At 43.2% G+C, this 19302-nt stretch overlaps 1 protein-coding gene across 4 annotated transcripts in view; it reads right to left on the reverse strand.

Annotated features, from left to right (window-relative positions):
- The window catches only part of Prickle2 (prickle planar cell polarity protein 2), a 327581-nt gene that overhangs the window by 99414 nt on the left and 208865 nt on the right, over positions 1-19302 (reverse strand). Inside the window, exon 1 of one of the 4 annotated variants that reach the window (XM_021190347.2) lies at positions 8455-9294. The exons of the other annotated variants lie outside the window; for them this stretch is intronic. The gene's annotated coding sequence lies outside the window, so the exon portion shown is untranslated. Of the gene's footprint in view, positions 1-8454; positions 9295-19302 lie in introns of those variants that run through there. 4 annotated transcript variants of the gene reach the window in all.

Here is a 19302-nt window from a genome sequence, read left to right on the forward strand (position 1 = left end):
CTCTCCCCAATAAAACCTCTTCCACAGGGAACTGCCTTGACCTAGCATGCTGTTGAGATGCTACCAGCCATTCTAACACATCACATACCAATTTCCATTGCATCTTCATGAATTTTTCAATAGAAAAACATAGGCATACATTTTACAAACATTTTTGCACTGTAATTTTTTTTAAATTATGGTAAAACATTTTAAAGACTTAGGTTCACAGGCATTTATCAGGGTGAAGTCCAGTAATGTTGCATGTGCTCTCATTATTGTAGAGTCAATCAGTAGTCCTTGCTTTGTTTTACAAAGCAAAACTTTAAATTAATTAAATTATAAAAAAGAAATAAAATACCTTCTCTACTAATTTAGACTTCCCATAAGGCCTCCAACCTTGCCTTGCACCCTGAAGATCCTGAAAAGCTATGTCTCACTCTCTGTAACGCTCTTCCAAAAGCTTGAATTAACACCTGATATGACAGTAACCAGCCAGGAACACTGCAGTGACTGCACTTCATCAGTGAAGGATGTAAAACAGTTCTCAAGTGCTATAAGGGCATTGTGGGGGCAGGCTAGGCAGCCAGCTGACAGAGGGAAAGGAAGACAGTGTCGGGCTTCCTGACTGGCTCTGCCCAGTAACCAGCTTTCCACCCCCTTACCTCCCAGAAGGTGTTAGTTCCAACAAATAACAGGAGAAACACCTGAGTTGTTTGGGTGGTATTTTCTCTTATTGTGTATATATTTAGTGTGTGTGTGTGTGTGTGTGTGTGTGTCTATGTTCATGTGGGTGTCTACAGGTATTCTTATGAGCATGCCCATCTGTGAAAGTGGACAAACATGCTTCTGTTATGTGTGAGTGAAAGACAGAGGTCAATGCTTGACATCTTTTTCTATTATTTTCCACTTCAGGTTTTTTGATTCAGGATCTCTTAGGGAAATGTGGAACTCATCTATCTATTCTGGGATACAGTTATATGTCTTGAATCCTGGTTGTCACATGGATGCTCGCACTCCAAGCTCAGGCCCTCATGTTTATGTGGCAGGAACTATACTGACTGAGCCATCTTCCCACCATCTCCCTGGATCCAACTGAGCAGTGAGTGTTTTCACCCTGCTGCCCAGTGAGACAGGCATTTCACCTGGACCCAGCCTGAATAAGACACAGAGAGAAGGTGCATCACTCCAACATGTGATCAGTCTCTTGCACCTTCTGAGATAATGGAATGGAGGAAGCATGGAACTCTTTCACTGCTTTTATTACTCAGTGAGATATAAACCAAGGGCTGAAGCAGCTAATTCAAATAAAGGATAAAACCCAGAGTCTTCGGAATTGAGTAGTTTTCCTTCCTGTGGAGTCCTGGGTATCTATGACAAAGGCAATTTAGTAGCAGCCCCAGGGAGCTTTACAGAACTGCAGAACCTGCATTCTTGCAATGCCTCAGGCACTTGCAGGTAAATATGGAAGCCTGGTCCCCAGCATAGTATAGTCTCTAACATAGGAGTTTTAACATCCTTGTCATGAACATCCAGTAGTGAAAAATGACAGCACTTCACTGACAAGATCAGATTTACTTAGAAAGCTCACATCCATGCAGGTCAGGGCTGGGAATGAATTTACTGATCAGCTGACTCAGAATCCCTTGTTTCAAGAGAGGAGAATGAAAGGAAACCCAGCCCTTGACATTAGACAAAAGGTCTTGAGCAACAGCCCTGGCCCCTCTCTCCAGAAGCCAAGGGGCATGCACATAGGCAAAGCATAGCTTGGCAGGATCTCTCCTGTTCCCTGTCATCCGGTTACAAGTCCTCCTTGGCCTTCCTTCTCTCCCACCCATTCTCCCACTCACATCCTATAAGCCAATTAAAAACAGTAGGTGTCAAGTGAACTACTATATTCTCCTTTGTGCCAATCTCTTGAATGCTTCCAATCCAATAGTTATGAAACAAGATTATTTTGAATTGAGGGGTCCATAGAGAACATTTAAAAGGAAAGAAATAGTTACTAGTCATGGAACCATATAGGTATAAGGAAGCCTTTTAAAAAGGTGGACACAACTCCACGTTGGGACTACAGTTATGCTGGATTAGAGCCTCGTCTTTATTCTTCACTGCTTATGAAACCTAGAGAAAGTTCCTTAGCCTCTGGAAATCTTGTTTGCCCAATTGTTCAACATACCTTTCCCTCACTTTCTCTGACTTCCCCTCATGTTTAGGATAACAAGTGTCATGACTGTTCTGTTCTGAGCACAAAATATATTCAATGGAGAGGATTCAGTTCTTCCAGTTAAGGAGGAAGAACGGATCTAAAACATTGTTCAAATTTGCAAGCCCAAGACTGAAAACAAATTTGTATTTCTAAAGAACCCCAAATTCAGCTAAGCAGAATGCTGACTACTACTATGAGCCATCTCAGACAACCAAGTCAACATATATATTCATCATGTAATTAATAAATCAATTAGATACATGAGAGCTGTATGAATCAGGTAAATTATGTGAATCATAATTCATGTTGAGTAGCAAGTAGGTTCTCATGTCACGATAGCTATTACTGTTTCTATAACCCAAATACTAGAATACAGACAAGCAAAAGCATGTACTTCTATGTACACTACTATAACTATTCTGAAACTGAAAATATGTTTCTCAGTTGAATAGTTGAACTTTCATGAATCAATATCTCCAAGGACTCATAACTGATAAACTGATAAAGTGAGGCCCAGAAAAGAGTTAGGAAAATGGCACACTGCCTAGGTGAAATGAAATGTTAAGAATCGTTGTCTTAGTTACTCTTAATCCTGAATGGGACTGGGCATTATTTATAAAGTTTGATTTTAAGGAGGAAAATCGAGGAGGAGTTGAGGCCAATGAAGTTCCCAGTGCATGAGGAGAGGCAAGTAAAGCCAGGCATCTGTCATCTGAGACAGGCTGGGTGATGGCATCTGTCACCTGAGACAGGCTAGGTGATAGCATCTGTCATCTGAAACAGGCTGGGTGATGGCCTGCTAAAGGTCCAACAGAGAGTTCAGTTCTCATCACATCCTAAAACAGAAAGGGCTCCACTAGTGCCTGCACTGCTTACATACCAGTGTGGGAAAGAAGGGAAGGAACAGAAATCTCTGGTACACCCTTAATATGTGTGCCACTACTGTGCCAGCGGGCACATCTTGCAGATGGCTTGCTATTTGTAGCTTGTAGGGTTTATAGCCACACTCCAGAGCAGGCCCCTTTCTTAGGAGTAGTTGGCCAATACAAATCAGACTTCATAGCTTGCTTGTTCTTTCTTTCTTTTGAGAGAGAGAGAGAGAGAGAGAGAGAGAGAGAGAGAGAGAGAGAGAGAGAGAGAGAGAGAATATGAATTAAATGGCTAGGGAAATACGGGAGGATCTAGGAGGGACTGGAGGAAAGGAAAGATTATGATGAAAATATATTGCATGAAATTCTCAAAAAAGAAGTTAAGCATAAAAAAATAAAAGAGAAAAACAATAACTGTCTAATATACCTCCGTGCTATAGGTTCCCACTATGATTCAGAATAAGTGTGACTCCAATGACATGTTCCCAAATAGGTCATCCCTCTCTTTGCTCATGTCCACTGCCAACCAACAGCGTCTTATGTTCCATACCTCCTTACAGAGTTACTTTTCATCTTCCAACTTGGCCTTCATTTTTGTTTTTCTCATCCAAATTATTTTTATTTTTGCAATATTTTTAAATGAAAATATAAATATATCATTACCTTCCCCCAATCCCTCCCCGGCTCCCTCTCAAATTCATGGTCTCTTTTTCTTAATTATAGGTATGTGTGGATGTGTGTGTGCAAGCATAAGTATATAAATACAATCTGATAAGCCATTTGGTGTTGGCCTGTATACGTATGATTTCAGGGTAGCCCACTTGGCATTGGGTAACCAATTAGGGGGCATCCCCCTGAGAATACCAAATCTCCCTCTCATCAGCTGCCTGTATACTTTGCCTTGGGGTGGGGCCAGGTCGATTCCTCCCTTCCACTTTAGCATGTCCTTTGGTGCTATTGATGAGGCGTTATCCAGGCAGCCATGTTGTTGAGGCACCAAGTGTCAGCTCTCCTCTTTGAAAGGAAGTGTTGAGCCAACTTGACTCTCATAGACTTCAGGACCAAACTTGTGCTGGAAGCTCACCCTGTCTTCTACCACACAAAGATAGGCTCAGAGCATTCTTGCCAACAAGGTCCTTCAAAAGTCGGGTGGTGCTTTAGTGCAAAATATGTGCTGGGCCAGTGAAAGGAGACTCAAGATCTCGGAAGGCTTCCCTCTGGTTTCGGGGCACAGATGAGAAGAGAATCTTCTTTCCTATCCCCCCCCTCACTTTTCCTCCCCCCGCCCTTTCCCTTTGCAGTTGCCCTTGGTTTTATATCCCTTTGGCATTGGTGCTAGTGATGAAACCAGGGCCTCATGAGTTCTGGACAAGAATGCTACCCCTGAGCCATATCCCTGCTCTAGTAGTCTGGCTCCTTCTTCCCTCTGAAATAACAAAACAAGCAAATGCTTGGTTCCCAGACTCTAATTAATCAAGCACTTAAATAATACACCAAGAGAACAGAAAACTTGGCCTCCAAACCCAAGTGACCAGGATTCTAATAAAGATGGTTTACTTCGCTTGATTCAATATGTAAGTGTGTACACACTCACACTCACTCTCACACATACACACAAGCATGCACACACATGTAAATGTGAGATTAGGGTATTAAAACCAAAATGTTGTGGCATTTTTTTTTGTGGTTGTTGCTTTTGTTTTATGAAACAGGGTTTCTCTGTATAGTCTTGGCTGTCCTAGAACTCCATTTGTAGACCACACTGGCCTTGAACTCACAGATATCTGTCTGTCTCTACCTCCCCAGTGTTGGGATTAACGGTGTGTGCTACCACTTGCTTAAAAGTTGTATTTGAAGGTTGGGACAAGAACAAAGTATCAAGAGCTTGATCAATCAAAATCAAAATCAAACAAATGAAAAACAGATTTTTGCCAAAGTTCTTAAATAAGCCATTTCTTGGGCTACAGTTCATAGGCCCATCAGTTTATTGAGTAACAATATCACAGAGAGACTCAGGGAAGAAAGGATCAATGGCCACCACACACAAAAGAAAGCCATCGTCTAAATGCCACTCAGAATCCTATCTGAGACAGAGCATTCAACTCTGTGTACTTTATGACAGCAGTAAACAGAAAGCACAGGCTTAGAGGATGTCAGAATGAAGCGTCTGGCCTCGGGACGGACAAGTGAGGCAAGAACCTCTCTCACTCCTGGGGCACTTGGGTTTAGAAACCAGAGGTAGTCACTCTCTCTGTCACCTACGCTAAGCTGTTTTCCCTCTTAGATGAACAAGTCTTAAATCTACTGCCCCCTACTGTTCACTTTGAGATTGAATGAGAACTAATAAAGTCATGGTCACCAGGAGGAGATCAAGGCCAATATCCAGGACAGGGCAGAGGTTACAGTCACAGCATCTCAACATTTGGAAGGATTTATTTACAAGGTTCCTATGACAAAAGCCAAATTCCACAGAGGTGTCAAGCGATTCTCCCAAGATCACATATGCTTTCAGAAGGCAATGGAGGCAGGCTACTGTCAAAGCGTTATACATTATACTAATATTACGTTCCAGGAGAAGTATGCTTTTTTCATGCTTCCACTAAAGATCACGTCAACCAGGAGGTACAAACTCTCAGTTCTGAGTTTCTGGAAAACGGATTTTATAGCAGGCATCTCTCTGGATCTGTTGATTCCTACCCTACTCTACCACATTGTTTTTGTGAGGACAGGGACCAACGAAACACCTGCTAGGCAAGTGCTCTGTCACTGACCACATCACTAGCTCTAATGTTTTTAGGTATCATTTTTTTATTAGATATTTTTTATTTACATTTCAAATGTTATCCCCTTTCCTAGTTTCCCCTCAGAAAAACCTCCTCCCCATCCCCTCCCTCCTCCCCCTGCTCCCCAACCCACCCACCCACTACCATTCCTGCTGGTCCTGGCATTCCCCTATACTGGGCACTAGCTCTAATTTAATAATTGTCTTATCAAAGCTGACATTGGGGTTATATTTCTGGAAGGAAGAAAAGGAAGAAGAAAGGGAAGGAGAAAAGAAAGACAGACCGTGAGAGGGCAGGGAGAAACAATACGTCAACTATGTGTGGCTGCATCAAATCACTGGGAGAGAGGTATCAGGGCAATGGATGAATGGACACACACACACAGACACAGACACAGACACAGACACAGACACACACACACACACAGAGAGAGAGAGAGAGAGAGAGAGAGAGAGAGAGAGAGAGATTGGTCTAAACAGGCAAGCAGACCTATTATTTTCTGTTTTCCCATAGCTCAGAGGCAGAAACCACCCAGATGGTGGCACCAGTTCCACCCTGGAACTTCTGAGGAGTCATTCAGCAGGTGAAACACAGTTCAGAGGCCCAGCCCGGGCAGAGAAGAGACCAAGCATCAGTGCAGGAAAGGAAGAAGGGAGAAGACCTGCCTTTCACGGGTACAGCTAGAGAGGAAAGAGACCCTAAAGGGCCCTGGTTCTAATGCAGACCCCATAGGTCCCACAGAGTGACCCATCAGCTTCCCAGACAGGGGACCTTTTTGAGGGGTCCTAGTCTAACTAGCACTGGCTGATTTTCCTTAAACCATCTTTTAGGTGCATACAGCACAGTAGTCCTAGTTGATATACTTTATTATATCAGCTCCATCAGGAGGAATGGAAGAGTTTGGCTTCAGCAGTGGCTGGGACCACATCTTTTCTGCAGCCTTACCTCACAACAGTAAACACCTGACCTCTTCAGTGATTTTGATTTGTTTTCGGCAACAGTATTTATGATGCTCATGTCAGAGAAGGAACAATACTAACAGCTAGCATCTGCTCGGCACTTACAGTGTGGCTGACACAGATCTGGGGGCTTTTTATGTGTCACCTCACTAAAGCCTACCCACAGATCTCACGCCTCTCCCTATTTCACAGAAATGGGTACTCCAAGAGATACCCAGGTCTCTCCAGTTCTCAGCGTCCAATCCCTGCATGAGCATCATCTCATATTCTTTTACCTCTGAGTTCTTTCCCCTCTCCTTCCACTTCTATAAAGCATTGTCTTTCCTGTATTGTTAACTCTCCCCCACTACACCCCAACCCACACACATTGCATGGGGGAAATCTTTACAAAAATAACTGTACTGTTCGAAAATGCTCTCTTTTGCTGATTGCTCTGTAACATGTTAAAGAACACAATGTCTGATGAAGCCAGTGTGTTTAAATTCTCACATTAGAAAAGTCCCAAGGGGAATGAGTGATTGGTGGAAAGGAAAAAACCTCTACGAGTACCCCCAAGAGGCACTAAGACCCCAATTTTCAGAACATGGTGATTTTTATCGAAGTTGTAACTTACTCTTGAGCTCCACCTTTATCATCTGTGGAAATCATCAGCTGTCTCCTAAGGGGCAGGATAAGAGCAGCCATTGTGGCCACTAGCAAGAAAACAAGGCTGCTTCCCATATGAAAGCCTCACTGAGATAGGTTAAAACTGCCTTCAGGAAGACATAGAAAGCAAAGCAAAGTACACTGCAGGCCTCTGATACGTGGTACCCATGTCTCTATATTCAAGGCATACTAAAGCCCTCCCTTACCCAGGATCCCACACATGCTCACAGTGGAAGTAGACCTCTATCATTGGGGGGAGCAATCTATAAGTCTAGGTAATTCCCCAGCTACTCTGGAGGATGTTGACACACTTGGCACATATATTTCTGGTCCTATACATCTGGCATATGTATTTCTAGATCACAGCACAGTACCAGAGCACACAGCAAACAACAGGAAGATTAAAGATCAGAACTTCATCTCCAAACCTCCATGGCGGATCAACAGTGCTATGATTGGTCCTGGGGAAATCAAAAGCGAGTGAGAGGAACTAACTGTGAAGACAGGCCAGTAGGGAACAAACACAGTCATGTGTTACAGCAGGCTATGCAGTGAGATTCGGAAGCTCTGTCACCGTTTTGAAGCCAAAAGGACTAGCTAAAATTAAACCTCAATAATTTGAGAGCCTTTTTTTTTTTTCTTTTTAAATCTGGAAGAGTTAGTGAAGTGTGTGCGCCGCAGCATCTCTGATGTTTCAGATATGTGCTGAAATGGGCACATGAATGAATGCTACCAGTATTTGCTTTTTAACACCCCCTCCCCCTATTGTTGCTATTAAGAAAGGGTCACTGTTAGAGAATTACTGCTTCTTATGCACTAAGATTTGAGGATACCTCCTGTATACCTGTGCCATATCACTTTGTATTTGAACTTTCTAATAAGCAAAGGAAAGACAGAAGTGCCAGACCACCAAAGCCACCTCCTAGCCTTAGAGATAATATCTTCCTCAATCAAGAGACTACTAAACACATTCCTGCTTGCTTTGGGAATTAACAAAATTTCTTACCCACCTCCTAGAGGATGAGCCGCGAAGCTTTAGAGGAAGCCGCCACGGAGTCTTGATCTGGTCAGTTGCCCCAGTTCACTTTCCCCCTGGAGCTGGTATCAGAAAATGCAAGCAGCACTCCAGGCAGCCCAAACATCTCCTTTACGGAGTCTCTGCAAATCTGAGCCCTTCCGGAGGCAGGCAGCAGGCTCAAACCCAAACCGGTCTGCTTTAGCATTCCCTCTGAGAGAACGCCCTCCCTAGAAGTAGACCCAGCTGGAGATCCACCAAGCCGGAGAGTGCGACTTGTGCCCTTGTTCTAGGCCTGCCCGGGTCCTGGAATTGTCTTCTCAAGAACCCGTCTCCTCTAAACTCGCCGACTTCACGATTATCTGAAGGAAGTCACAGACCCCAATCTCTGCGTCATCAGCTGATCCTGAGCCAGACCTGGGAGACCAGTCAGCTGCTCACAAAGCCCGGGCCACTGAACCAGGAAATGTGCAGCTCATCCAAAAAATAATAATAACTGTCACGGAGCGCCTGGCAGAGCTGGAGAAGTCGCTGTTCGCAGTTCCAATGCCTGCATCCTCCGCATGCTAATGAGGCTGTGATGTCAGCAAGTCAGTCACAGCATCTGGACGTCCCAGTCTGGCCTCCCAGGGTTGAGATTTATTTACATGTAAATTAGCCTCGCCTACCAAATCAATAATCCCTAAACCAAAGTGTGTGTGTGTGTGTGTGTGTGTGTGTGTGTGTGTGTGTGTGTGTGTGTGTGTTAGAGGGGGTACCTTTGCTTAATGCAAAGGCTCAGCTCTGTAGCTTCCAAAAAATCACATCTCAGAGAGGCTTGAAAGACACAGGGCTGTTCGCCCCCACCTTTTTTAAAAAAGCAACATACCAGAGATCTTAGCTGGGCACAGTTATAGTTTGGGTGCCTGGTTCAGATCAGAAACTGTACCAGCCCTACAGCCAGAACTAGATCAATCTCTCTCCCTCCTCACTCCTCTTCTCCCCCTCCTCCCTCTCTGTCTCTCTCCCCCTCACTCCCCTTCCCCTCCCTCTTTCTCTCCTCACTCTCCTCCTCTCTTTTCTCTCCCTCTCTCCCTCCTTCCCTCTCACCCTTCCCACTCTTTCCTCTCTCTCTTGCAGTGCTCTCTCCATCTCTTCAAATGCTGTACTGCTTTTTTTCCCTTTCCCCTCTTTCAATGTTCATTTCATGGTGTCATCTGTTAGCTGCTTCAGATCAAGTCGCCTTTGGGATGATATGAACCCCAGAATAAAATGCATTCAGCTTTCCCTACTAGCTTGGGTTGTGTGACTCCTTAACTCTAATTTCAAGTGAGCACAGGAGACAACATTGTCACAAACCTGGCAGGAGAATCTGAGGACCCTGGGGCACTTAGACAGCATTGTCCCCTTGGCTTCTATTTCACAGGTCAGAAAACAGGCTTTTGCCCATGTCCCCCTGGGATTTCAGCAAGGGTGAGCCAGAACTTCCACTGCTGGGCTGGGCCTTAGAGGGAACATTTTTAAATACCTTGAGCTCTCTATCTTCCTGCACCACAAGAAGCTGTTCAATTAATCAGAAAGCAAAGAAGGAAAAACCAAACCAAACCAAAAAAAAAAAAAAAAAAAAAAAAATCCAGAGTTGAAACACTTAAGGTTTAGATTCTGCCTTTAGTTCCTGGTAGCTAAGTGATCTTAGACAAATAATTTAACCTATGAGGTCTTCATACTTAACGTGTACCATTCTCTTATCAGGTAAACATTTATGTGTGTGCTTATGTGTGACTGTGAGGGGTGAGTGCACATGTGTATGCATGTGGGGACCAGAGAAGAGTCTCTAGAGCTGTTCCTCAGGTGGGTTTTTATTTTTATTATTTTTTTTATTTTTTTATTTTTTTTTTGCCTGACACCAAGTCGACTAGCCTGGTTTGTTAGGGAGTCTTATGGTCCATCTGTCCCTGCCGTTCCAGTGCAAGGATTACAAGCTGGAGCCTCCAGGCCTGACTTTTTTTCTGTTAGTTCTGGAGCTGGGGCTTAGGTTCTCATTTCTGAAAGCAAGCACTTCACCATCTGAGCCATCTCCCAAGCCCCATGGGTAAAGGGTTAATAGACATACACTTTATGCCACACAGGCTACAGGGGCTAGGCATCTCCATAGCCTCTGCACTCACTGAGTTTATGTATCAACGTGCAATAATACAAGTACAAACACAGACTAGTCAATTATGGCGACACTGGACGAAATGCCATTCAGTCTAATAAATAATGAGAATTGCTGGGCTTTTCAATGAACCAAGAAAAATTTACCTAGATGTTTAATCTACCAGGGTTGTCATGTTTTTCTGAGCATTTTTCTCCATTGTCCTCTCGTACTGCTTTAAAGTAATTTTCTTTTCATGTTCCCTGTTAGTCCCCAGGTCAAGTAAACAGTAGGTACAAAACAGTAGTCTAGACCCCAAGCCTCAGACAATGAAAAACTATGGGTAAGTGCTGTGTGTGTGTGTGTGTGTGTGTGTGTGTGTGTGTGTGTGTGTACATGTGAGAGGGAGGAGGCTGTCAGCTGCAGAGGCTGAGGGAGGCCCAGTCCATCATGCAGGGAGGTCCCCTGAGGACAAAGCAGCCAGTGGAGCTCCTCGCCCCCACCCCACCTCTGCCAGAGAGCCCACTGGGATGAGACCTGCCCTTTCAGCTGGAGCTTCTGAAGCTTCAAATGAATCTCTTTGTTGGATGTAGAGAAGGTAAATTATGTCTTTTGTTATACGTAATTATATTAATAATGCTTAATCATTTCTTCCAGAAGGTTTTTTTTTTTTTTTTCCTGGTTCACAGAAGACCTTTATGAGTAACAACATGGGACCTGGAAAAATTTTTATCCAGAGAAATGGCATATGAGACACATTCTGTTTTAGGTCCCCACTGCACAGAACTCAAAGCATGTGGAGAGTCCTATGGCCATGCCCAACCGCATTATTCTTCAAGAGGTCACTTAATAAAATAATTTGGAGCCACCAATGGCCCAGTAGAAGTGGTAACATCCAACTTCAGGGTGGCCATGGACAAGTCTTTTCAACTTGCTTATGGCCCAGTTTTGTCAGATGAAGATGAGCTCACCACCCTCTGACCTTCTCAGCTTTATTACAGGAGGATCATGAGATGTGATTGACAAGTGACTGACAATGAGGAAGAAAACTGGAATGGAGAAAGTGACTTGAGACTCATCTTCAGCTGGAACAGATCTGACACAAGGCTACAGATTTCAGAAGAAGTGGTATTGTAGCATGGAATTTGCAATATGGTATGGAGCTGGTAGCATAGTATAGAACCCAGAATGGATGATCTGGGGTTAATTTCTTTGATTTGGAGCCTGAGGCTTTCTTGCTGCTTGTGATAAAACTCTGAGTGGGCCTTGCACATGCTAGTAAGCCCTGCATCACCAAATAATACTGATGGTCCCTAAGTCCAGGGTTAGGGACCATAAAATAGGACACTAACAGTACCTAGCTTCATAGAGCTGTTGGGGGAGTATCCATTTAACTGGTTGATTTCAAGGGTTGAAAGGAAGACTTTAAAAGTCAGTCCCACTCCTAAGGGTATACCCTCAAATTTCCATCTAATGTGGATAAGCTTCTGACATGCCCGGTTCTATATACTCTAACACAAACAGCTTTGACTCCTAAAAATCTAGGTAAGAAAGTATAAAACAAACAAACAAACAAACCCAAAGCAAAACAACAAATATCTGCAAAACTGATCAATACCAAGAGGGAGACGTTTCTGAAACTGTATATTGGGACAAGCCAACCAAAGACTCTCCTTCACACACAGTGAGGTGGGTCCCAATAAACCAGAGTTAAAATGTAAGTTTAGATGCATCTGAGATACATGACCTGCCAAGCATCGTAGCTACCCAGCTGTGACCCACTCCAAGTAGCCGTGTTTCTTCTTATGACCAGGAGGCTGCCACCAGAACAGGAGCTAGGGCACCGCCACAGCCAGCATCACAAGAAAGTACCAAACCACCCATCGCTGTCTTTGGAAAAGATTGACATTCAAAATTCAAAGCTAAGGCTTTTTAGTTACTAGGAAGTTGAGCAAACATCAACTCTCTCCTATGCCAGTGTCCTCCTGTATATTTCTGAAATGTGTGCTTCATCTACTCATTATCTGGTGGTGCTGGGAACCAAACATTGCACAAGCCCCTTCTACTTGTCAGTCGCTGAGGACAGAAATGGGTCCAGCCTTCAAGAGCTTTGTAATGAAAAGTGAAGACAATGAAATAATCCATTAGAGTAGGATATTATGTGTGTTATGAGAAGACATACGTCCAAGGGACGTTCCAAGGCTTGGTGTATGGAGGGAGCAGGATGTCTATGAATCAGGAATGCACAGACTGTTAAAGTAATGGTCTTCCTTATGATGTTGTTCTTCATTCCGGAGACAACTCTGTTGAGTTTTTGGGAAAAAAAATTTTTTTTATGTATTCAACAAGATCATGCAAAAACTACTTGGGAAAGTTCGGAGGCCTGGTATACTGATGAGCTCATCCTGTGTGACTTGTGCTCATAAAAACAGAGGACAACACTATACTGATGAGTAGATTCATGGGCAAGGTAGAGAAAAGCAGGCAATATGTGTACAAGGCATGCAAACCCATCAAGAATTCAGTAAAATAGATGCAGATGTTGACATTTAGAACTCTGTATTTAGCCTGGGAGATGGAAAACTGCAGAAGTGACAATACCTTATAGGAAAGGGGGAAGGAGAGTGAGACTGTGTCCAACCAGATAAAGAGGACCAGGGAAACTAACTTGAGCTATGCTTCGGGTCAAAGCCATTGTTGCTTTTTTTGGAGACAATTTTCTATTTCCTAACATATCCCAAACATGATATGATATTTAGAAGCTATAAATAGAAGAAAAATTGTGGTGAAATTGCCAAGGTCAAATTTTAGTAGCTAGGAAGGGTATCTAGGCAGGAGGGAAAGCAGTAGCAGGACAGATTGGCATTAATAACAAATAGAGAATTAAAACCCTTGGCAACATGGGTGTGGGATACAGGACAGCACCAGGATGACAATGGCAGGTAATAAAGAGACCGCTCCACGCACCGGGAAAGCAAATCACTGGACTCCAGTGGGCACTGGTTAGAACCACACTAGAGAATTACAAAGGAAGGTGATGTGAGTCTTTCTGGTTAGCTGGTTAGCACAGAGAAAGGAAGGTTAGTGGTGACAAGGACCATGGCAGCCTAGAAGGTCTTATAAGGAAGGGTGCAATGAGCAAGTTTTCATCTCCATCCCCATAGGTATGGAATACCTAAGGGATAAATGGAATGAAGAATGAACTTTAAATGAACCTATATAGGGCTTTTGAGCACTGAGATAAGAGCTGGCATGAATCACTTAAATGACGGTATTTCCATTTTTTTTTTTTTTTGGAAAAATTGAAAAAGATAAAGACTATCATAGCTGGTTAAGGTCAGGACCTTCCATGAAATCCTAGTTACTACTAGAGATATTACAAAGGCTTCAAACTACTCGCTAATAAGAATCATTTAACTTTTTTTTTTTTTTTTACAAATATGTACTGAGTGTATGTGTGTGCACATAGGCACTCATGTGGATACGTAATTTAAAATAGTCTGTTCTGTAGGTTTTCTGATAATCAGACATCAATGGGAGTGGGGAGGGTAACAAGAAACTGTCATATTAATAGGGACAGACCAGATGATAGCATAATAGACAATGTCAGATTTCTGCAGTTTAACACAGGAAGCATTGATTTCTTAGCCAGGCAAGGCTAATGGGGGGGGGGGAGAAGGGGGGGGGGGGGGGGGGGGGGGGGGGAGAACGGGGGGGGGGTGGGGGTAGGGCAGGGAACATAGGCTTTGTAGTTAGTTCCCCTCCAAGCTGTGACTCAAAGATTTATCCCAGTTCCCTGTTGTGTCTCTGATTTCAACCTGTAATTTCCAAGTTCCAACAACACAAGAAATGAGACATGAATAGGTTTTCATGTGATTCATCTTGAAGATGAATAATATCACTTTGATTGATCAAACCAGTTCTATGACATCATCCAATTGCAAGGAGGCTGAGAAGCGTATGTACCAGAAGAGGAGGAAACACAGACAAAAAAAAAAAAATCTGTAAGGCATGTCACAGATCAACTTTAACTTTTGCTGTATAAAGACAATTAAAAAGCACATTTTATTAAAACTAGGATGTCATAAAACAGTGGGATGTTTAGCATGTAAAAACAACCTGTATTCATTGGGTAGTTCCAAATCAATACTTGGGATCAAAGCAGCACGTGCTACAGGCCAACAGGGAGACAATGCAAATACATATTCTGACTTTTTATTATCACTCAAGCAGCAGTCTCCATACCAAGCTTCCTTTCAAGGAATGCATGCTTGAAGTGTGTAGCATCTCTGCTGTGGAGGCAGAGGCAGAGGCAGAGGGTACCCACAGTGACAGAGCTAGCTTCTCAGAAGGAAGTGTTCAGGAGAGATGTCCTCAATGGCTTCTGACCACTTTTTCCAACTGAGATTCATAATGCCTTATACAAGAGCCTAAAAACATGACCTAGATGTCATCTAGCTCTTTCACCTTCAAGGTACAAGTCTATGGTAATGCCAGCCTAGCCTAGCCACAGTTTCTCCACTTATAATACAGAGGTGGCTATCATCCAAGCTTAAGCCAAAAGGAGGTGGTACACACTTTTGATCCCAGCACTTGGGAGGCAGAGGCAGGAGGATCAGCCTGGTCTACAACGGGAGTTCTAGAACAGCCAGGGCTACACAAGAGAAACACTGTCTCGAAAAGCCTCCTCCCCCCACCCTCACCCCCCCCCCCATAAAAAGGAAAGCAAAAAAAAAAAGTTATAAAAATGCTTTGTAGACTAGTTTATGTGTCAAGCTGTATAGATTTCATTTGGTTTTCAAAGAAAGGCACAAAAGGATTGCTGCTACAACATATGACATTGTTCATGATAGACACAAGGATAAGTGCCCATCTCCCCAGCCTTTACTGTGTCCATGTATGAAAAACCCCTATTATGAATACTCCACAGATCACTGACATTTCTAGATCTTATGAAAAACCATCTGCCACGTTTTAAATTTAGAAAAACAATATCCTGTATTTTTCTTATCATCTTAGGAATTGCCACATTTCATATACTTTAATTAGCCTTGGTTTCAATAATGAAATGCATGCAATTTAAACATCAGCTTTTATCCAAATTTAATTATATTAATTAAAATATGAGATATAGACAAGGTATACTGTACATATCAAAATAAAAGGCTACTAAATCCTATGCTTACTCACACCAAAAAGTTAAAAATTATGTCAATGGTTTAAACAGGCGTAATGCTGCATGCTTTCATTAACATATCATTAAATTGACATGACGTGCTAATAATTAAATAGGTTTTTAATTAAGGAAAAAATGTAGCTGCATTTATTCTGGCAGCTTTTTGAATTACTGGTTCCATCAACCAGCTGAGTAGAAATTCAGGCTTCTACTGAAGAGAATAAGCCACTCACTATAGAGGATGCTTCCTAACACCTTGCAAAAGCAGCTACACTTTGGGCACCAGCTGTGATATTCTTGCTGAGGTCCAGTTGTGGTTCCACATCCTCAGCTTTCTCCCTCTCAGGGTGTCCAGATGTCCCTACACAATAGGCTGGAAGGATGAAGCAGAGTCCAGAATGGGTGGGGGTCTGCATGATTCCGGTCCAGCTGGGAATTAGTGCCAAGGGGGGGCTAGGGGGCAAGAGAGAAAAAGTCTTCTAATCTTAGTGTTACAGTTCTGTTAGACAGAGGTCTTCTCTGATGATCTTCAATGAAACAGCTCTCTTAGCCAGTCTTAGCCTCTACACATACCTTTATTCCGGGCGGGCTCGCATACATACACTTTGTTCTGGGTGAACCAGGGCTGTATTTGGACCTTAAAGTGGGAAGGAGTTTTCAGGGTAAATGAGAATCATTGGTGAGAGTTTAAAATTCTGCGAATACCTTATTTGTATGGAGAGGTGGTCCAGGAATCCCAGGTAGCTTCTGGGTAGATTCTTATTGGGAAAAGAGGAAGTTTGTAGGTCTGCCAAGGACTACTCAACCTTCCCCAGAGAGAGGGTGTGGGAAAATTCAGGATCCCCAGAAAAGGTCAGAGAAGGGGAAGCCCTGATGTTAAAGGGAGACTTCCATTTTGCACAGAGCTTAGAGAAGCTATCCCATCATGGTAGATTTAGACCTTAATTAGCAGGGTTTCCCCACAGAGACACTTCTCTTGAGAGAACTGTGGTAAAATATAAAGTATCCTAGAAGACTGGAAAAACTATCTTCCTCACAAAGTAGTGAATAGATAGTAAAGATTTTCCCTGGAAAAACTAACCTGGGAAAGAAAACAGCACAGATGGACAACCTGACATGGCTTTTCACAGGGAACAAGAAGGACCCAGGTGCCAGATGCTCTATGCATAAGATGTCACTTAGTCCTCATCTAATAGTGTGACTTTTATCATCATAGACCATACAGACAGAGATGCAGAGTTTCAAAGAGGATATACTAATAGAACTGAGATCTATTCCTGGGTCATTACAGCATCCACGGTCCTTCCTTCAGTTCAAGCTTCACAGCATTTGAACCCCAGGTATTATTATCATACTCAGAATATAAAATGTTGAAAATAATTTCTTAAGAAAAACATAGAGCACAGAATGTTCTCTGTTCTTCTAAATGGTGGGTTGCTTTACCCAAAGAAAGAACACACAGGGTTCACCTCAGAGTCTCCTTCCTTTAGAGTTCTCATTCTATGGCACAGCCTTTCATTCTTAGTGGCGGTAATACTCCCTTAATAACAACGGCAGTGGTTTGAAGGAGAATGGCTTCCATAGGCTTCAATCTTTGAATACTTAGTCCCCAGCAGGTGGAGCTGGTGGGGAGGACTAGGAGGTGTGTCACTGAGGGTAGGTTTTCAGTTTTCAAAAGCCCATGCTAGTCCCAGTTAGCTCCCTCTTTCTGGTCCTACTTATGGATACATAGCTCGCTAGGTTACTGTTCCAGTGCCATGTCTGCTGCCTTGCTCCCTGTCACAGACTCCGGACCTCTGGAGCTGTAAGCCCCAATAAACTCTTTCTTCTGTAAGATGCCTTCTTCCTCATGGTATTTTTTTCACAACAATAGAAAAATAACTAAGCAACAATGATGTAACTAATGCTACTCTAACTAAACTCACATTATTTGGAGCAGGTGCTATATCTTTGTTGCTCTTTAGTACTCTGTCCCAAACACCTGGCATCCTGTGGCCTGACAACTGATGATTACTTGCTGAGAAGTGTTTGACAATTTTTCCTGTCTAGAAATTGTAAAGCATTTGGGGTTACTTCTGCAATAACAGCTCCCTGATTACTACCCTCTGGAAAGTTTTGGGGCGTGAGAAGGTGGGTGCCATAGTCTCCTGTGGCTCAAACTTTCGGTCTCTTTCCTAGGCTCATCTTTGCCTCACTGAGAGCTTCACACAGGAGAACCCCTAGCTGGCTCCAGTGTGGGACTTCTACTTTTTCTATTCTCATTCACTACTTAGATCTGGTCTAAGGTTATAACTTGCGTCTTGATGCTAGTGAATTAAGCCCAAACTGTTCCCATCAACTCCGGGCCTACATATCTACTGCTACATCATATCTAAATGTCGCTGTCATAAGCTTCTCAACTACCATGTTTGTACCATATCCCCCACAAACATGCTTTAGCTTCTAACATTGAAATATTAGCTGATGGAAGCTCCATCATCACAATGGAAAAAGCAAATTCCTTTGAGTTTGCATTTATATATTTCTTCCTCTTATCCTTTAGCTTGTAAGTCGTATAAGGGAAAATCTATATCTCATAGACCAAATACAAATTGCCTCATGTCTTCTCACAAATGCTAGAGTACAATCATACTATCCATAAATCTACATATCATTTATGTATCTACATTAGGTATCTATAGCTATATTCATGCTACAACAAACTTGAATAGTTTCCAACAAATACTTGGTGGCTTGCCAAAATTAAGACATTTACTAATCTTGTTTTGAACACTAAATATTTTCCAGCCCTTAATTAATCCTATGGAGGTAGATGCTGGCTCTACCCAATGTCTTTCTTCTGCTTCTACTGTTATCGCTGTAGTCCGAGCCACTGCCATGTCTCTCCTGTATGCAGACCCAGGTTATCATCAACAGCCTTCCTCTTGGATTGCCGCCTCTCTTTAGTGCATTCACACAATGGCACCTCTGTGTGGGTCTCTTTGGGAGTTTGGACTGTGCCAGACTTCTGCACAAAATCCACCAACTCTGCTCTTGTCTGATGGTGCCCTTGCAGATCTGGGCCACACACTTCCCTAATACCCTCTCCTGTGGCTCTCAGCCTTTTTATACCCCAAATACTGGGTCTTGAACACACTAGCCTCATGCCTCCCTCTGAGCTTTTGCATTTGTTCTACCTTTGAAATGGTCTGTCCTGTGGCCAGCAGCATGGCTCATTGTCAACTTTTCAAATCCAGCATCACCCTGGGAGGCTTTTGCACTCTATGTGAGAATAACCTCCTCCTCATTGTTAGCATTCTGTCTAAGCTCCGCCCCACAGTTGCCTGGCAACAGTCAGGTGTGCCTGACTCACTATAAAAGGGGCTGCTTGCCCCCTCAGCTTGCTCTTGCCTTCTCCCCGCCCTCGCCACCCACCAGCTCTACTCTGTCCTCTCACACCTTCCCCTCTCTCTCCCCAATCCCCTCCCCCTCTCTCACCATGTGCTCATGGTCCACCCCTACTCCTGCACTCCTCTACCTCTCTTCTTCTTCTTCTTCTTCTTCTTCTTCTT

The sequence above is a fragment of the Mus pahari genome, chromosome 2 (assembly GCF_900095145.1).
Source record: "Mus pahari chromosome 2, PAHARI_EIJ_v1.1, whole genome shotgun sequence".
NCBI lineage: Eukaryota > Metazoa > Chordata > Mammalia > Rodentia > Muridae > Mus > Mus pahari.